Genomic DNA, 5,277 nt, shown 5'->3' with positions numbered 1-5,277 from the left:
CAGTCAGGGGATGTACCGGAGGATAAACTACAGGCTCGACATCTTCGGTACCAAGCTGCAAAGTATGTCGAGTATGACGGGGTACTATACAAGAGAGGATTTAACCAGCCACTATTACGTTGTGTGGACAGGGAAGAAGGAAATTATATTCTCAGAGAGGTGCATGAAGGGATTTGTGGCAATCACTCGGGGGGTGGTTCCTTGACATTAAAAGTGCTCAGACAAGGGTACTACTGGCCGACTATGAGGGAAGATGCTTTCAATTTTGTCCGGGCTTGTGATCGTTGCCAACGGTTCGCCAACTATTCCAACGTCCCGACATCCACCATTACCTCATTAACAAGTCCCTGGCCTTTTGCCATGTGGGGGATTGATCTCATTGGAGAGTTACCCAAAGCAAAGGGGGGTGTGAAATACGCCGTGGTAGCTGTGGACTACTTCACCAAATGGGCAGAAGCCATGCCACTAGCCACGATCACGGCAAAGAAGATAAGGGATTTTGTGTTCAACTCCATAGTATGCAGGTTTGGTATTCCTTACAAGCTCATTTCAGACAATGGAAAACAATTTGATAGTAAGGAGCTAAGGAAGCTCTGTGAAGACTTAAAGATTAAAAAAGACTTCGCCGCGGTTTATCATCCGCAGAGTAATGGTCAGACAGAAGCCATAAACAAAATCATTAAACATACCTTGAAGGCAAAGTTAGAAGAAAAGAAAGGGGATTGGCCAGAAGAAATGCCTATGGTCCTTTGGTCTTACAACACGACACCTAGGACGACCACAGGTGAAACCCCTTTCCTGCTGACCTACGGGTATGAGGCCATGGTTCCCATGGAGGTAGGAGCAGGATCTCTACGGAGAGATGCGTTCGTCGAGGAAAATACAGAAGTTAACCAGAGGCTCCACTTGGATCTGTTAGATGAAGCCCGGGCAAACGCTCAATTGAAGCTCGCCGCGTACCAACAGAGGGTCGCAAGGTATTTCAATAAAAAAGTAAAACCCATACCGTTCAAGGTTGGAGACCTCGTGTTGCGAAAGGTTATGCCTAACACTAAGATAGCCCAGCACGGGGTGCTTGGAGCTAATTGAGAAGGACCGTACAAAGTCAAAGCTATACTCTGGAAATGGAACTATCACTTAGAAGATCTGGATGGTAAACTTATTCCTCGAGCATGGAATGCAGAACATTTGCGGAAGTATTATCAGTAGGGTGTGGTTGTGTCCCCCTTGTTTCCTTATTTTAATTCTTATGTAATAGGCTAGTAGCAAATAAATTCCTCCTAGCCTCGGGGGGTAGTACACATGAGTGCGAACCTCGAAACTAGCAGAAGGAAGAAAATTTTTTCAAATAATTTCCCCATAGAGCATAGTAGCCATGAGACTGGTGTAATTTACCCACTAGAGCGCGTTATCAATAAAAGAGAAAAGTTACTTCAAAAGTTACTGTATTTGCTTAACATGAAAATTCTCATCTGAAAAACATTAATGGCGCGCCCTATAAAGAGGTGCGCCCTATCTGATACCTCCTGCTTTATGATCATGACAGATATAGTAGACAAAGATGAAGGAAATAAATGCACATGGTCAGCAAAGTAAGACTAAGGGAAAAAACTCCCCGAAATAAGGCGCGCCTATTGGACCAATAAGTCAATTAAAATATGGCAAAGGTACTAATGGAAAGAAACACAATGACAAACTTTGAGATCACACAAAAATCTATAAGGGTGCGCCATATAGTAACATACTCCATGGAAACATATGGTTGCCAAGGGGAAAATCAAAGTGACTTAACGAATTTTTGAGTAAAGATGAAATTAACGAGTCATACATGCAAGAATAAAAGAGTAGCAGAAAGAACAAGTCATACAACTTTGCACAGCATCAAAAGAGGGTTGGCTCCTCATAAGTATTTGAAATTTAAAACTGTAAATGATTAAGGCGCGCCTTGGGACTGGTCTGTTGGAGGAATAGATTGGAGAGGGACAGTTGGATTAACTTCAGGCGCTTCCTTGGAGACTTCCTCTTGAGGCACGCCCTCCCCTTCTTCTTCTTCTTCCAATCCAAGCTCTACCCTCCTTGCCTTGATTTCAGCAGCATGCTCCTTTTTGAATTCCACCATCTCAGCAACAGTCTCCTCCCCAAACTTCTCAAAGGAGTAGTCAGGATCATTGGCCACAAAGCCCACTCTGTAGAAGTAAAAACCATTGGCAAATGCCTCATCAGATATCTCCCTCTTTTCATCAGGCCAGCCTAGTTTCTGTTGCTCCTCAAGATATTCAATCCTCAAGTTGGCTGCACCCAGCTCAGTGTGGAGAGAGGTAGCCTTTTTGTTGGCAATCTCTAGCTGGGAAGTAAGATTGGCCACCTCATCCTTGAGAAAAGAGATCTCAGAATCCTTAGCTTTAATGTCCTTGGCATGCAGAAAGTCTTTGTCTTTGAGGGTGTTCCTCAAAATGTTGTTATCCCCCTGCAGCCTCTCCAGGCGCGCCCCCTCTTCCAGTAGCTTATCCACCACTCGAGTGGAGTGGATAAACAATTGGCAAGATGCCTTTATTGAAGCACGAGCTGCATCTCCCAAATCCATGGCTTGCCATTGCTCCACTTTTTCATCTGAAACATGAAGGGAACCCATGGGGCCAAGAGCGTTCAAGGCAGCAGAAGAGACAGAAGGCGCGCCCACTGCTCTTTGCCTCTTAGGCGCGCCCTGCTTTTCGGTGAGGTCAATGATGGGCCTCTTTTGAGCAGGTGCAGTTTGAGGGATGGAAGCAGAAGTTGGAACAGATGCCTGTGCAGCAGGAGCATCCTTCTTCGATTTGGGCCTAGGCTTGTCACCAGGGTGCGCCCCAAAAGACTTAGGGATTCTTGGAGGAGCCATTTCTGCACAAGACATAAAGACATATTAGTTAAACATTACAGTCAAATATGTTGAACAATGCAATAAATAGAAGCAATTGATAGAGACAACATTGATAAACATGAGGAAAATGCTACGCCTAGAATAACAGGGCGCGCCTTAAAGACGCAAAAAGATTAAAAAAAATGAAAAGTTTTTTATCCAGTACGGCAATGAAGAGTTAAAAAAAGGAAAAGAGTAGGACGCGCCAAAGGTGAAAAGGCGCGCCTTTAGATTCTACAATGATTGAACCTGAAGGATCTTGGCCTTATAAGGAGCCATCCTCTGTTTCTTTCTCTTCTTTTTCAGCTTCTTCTTCACTGTCTAAATCAATAACACGAGAAACAGGAGCACCCTTCCTAAATTTTACGTATTTACACTTCACTCCTACTTGGTCAGAAAGGATCCCTACTCGCATCAAGTTGGCTCGAGTGATTAAGGTTTTCAAGTTCCACCTGTCAGTAGCCACTCTAAGGAGGGCTTCAGCTCGTTTTTTGGGCTCGCCTTTAAGGGGTTTGGACGCTGGTCTGTCTGAAAAAGTATAAGGATGAGAAAAGAAAAAAAATGTAAAAATAACACAAGGAAAAAGACGAAAGGGCGTGCCCTTACTCGGTGATTTGTTGAATCTTATCCTTATTCTGGGAACGTCATACAGATAGAAAAAGTTTTCCTTCCAGCCTTTCTCATGGCTAAGCTTGCCAGAGGAAAAACCCTTCTTGTTGTGCTGCTTGTCCACCACCAGATAGTAGTACCCATGGTCAGATTTCCTTAGATTGAAAAAATAAGCAACTTCTGCCATTGACGGTTGAGAAAAACCCAAGTCCGTATAGAGAATAAACAGAGCCAGGATAAACTTATAGCTGTTGGGAGAAAGTTGGAGTGGAGCCACATCATACAATTCTATCACTTCCCTAAGGTAGGGATGTAAGGACGCGCCTATACCCAAAGATACCAGCTTGGGGCTGGTCACCATTCTGGGAATTTTAAAGTTTTTCCCGTAATTAAAGATATGGGGCCGCATCATGCTTAAAGGGCGCGCCCATATGCCCTCCATGTCATAAAATTCCATAAGCCATCCCAGTTGCTCATCTGAACAAGCTGAGGACAGGCCCACACAAAAAAGCTTCCCATGCTCCTTCCTAAAACGCTTCTTCACAGCTTCAGTACATGGTTCAAATTCATCCCAGTCAAAATCTAATTCACTATCAGAAACTTCCCAGTGGTGGAAAGGGATTGGAGAAGGTTCAGGAGAGGTGGAAAATTGGAAGGAGTCCTCATCAAAGAAATTTTCCTCATCGCGAAGAGGGGACGCACTCGCTTCAGGCGCGCCCTCAGAAACGGGGGACTTAGGCGCGCCCTCTGTGTGTTGGGGAGACGGACTTGGGGATACAGTCCTGTAGGATACTTTAGAGGGTCCTGCTCCTACGTTGACGCCCCTCTCAATGCCCCTATATCTATCAGCGTTCAAACTCTCGAACCAATCATCGTCGTCCAGCTATGTCCTATCTGGGATTGGAGATCTATCCTTTTGGACCAGCTTCTGCTTGCCTTGCCTACGAGATAAAAGAATATTGTCTGTGGACGAATTATCTGAGGAATCTGCCATCAAGGTACCCTCTTTAGAATCCTGAAGAAGGCGCGCCACCCGGTTCAGAAATTCAGGAGTGTGGTGGGCGTTTGGAGGTTGAGGATCAAAGTAAGTATTTGGGGGCGAATAAATCCCCAAATTGATGAGAAAATTCTTGAAAGGGTGAAAAGGAGAGGACGCGCCCTCGTCTTCCAGCTGTTAAGAAAACCAAAAGAAATGTTGAGGGCGCGCCCAATACGAAAGAATGAGATACGAAATAATGAAGGAAACAGAAAATGTAGGGATAGATTTAAAAGAAGAGCAAGGAGAGCCATATACTAAGAAGGCGCGTCCTATTCTATCAAACAGTTATAAATAAAAAATATCTATAAAGACTAGCAAATTAGGTGACAATGGCGTGGCTAAAAATAAAAGGGAACGCGCCTCGTATCAACAAAGAGGCGCGCCTTACCAGAGGGCGTACACTTTTGGGGGATAGACGTTTGGGATTCTCAGAAACATAAAATTGAAAATTAGACCCAATGATTTTGGGTCTAGAACTATAAATCACACATATACAATATACATACACAGATACATACATAATTTCATATAAATCATCAAGAACAGAAGTGGAAGATAAAAGGGTAACATGACATGCAATGTGATTTACTTAATGAAATTCAGAAATGTAAGAAGCCAACCGTACCTTTTCGAATGGAGAAGAAGTTGACTGAAAGAGATTTGGAGAATGGCGACTGAGAAGGCCGGTTCTGAGCAAAGCAATACCGCTGGGTTTGGAGCTTTTGAGAAGAGA

The sequence above is a fragment of the Apium graveolens genome, chromosome 5 (genome assembly GCF_009905375.1).
Source record: "Apium graveolens cultivar Ventura chromosome 5, ASM990537v1, whole genome shotgun sequence".
Classification (NCBI taxonomy): domain Eukaryota; kingdom Viridiplantae; phylum Streptophyta; class Magnoliopsida; order Apiales; family Apiaceae; genus Apium; species Apium graveolens.
Note: the sequence above shows the minus strand (reverse complement) of the source record.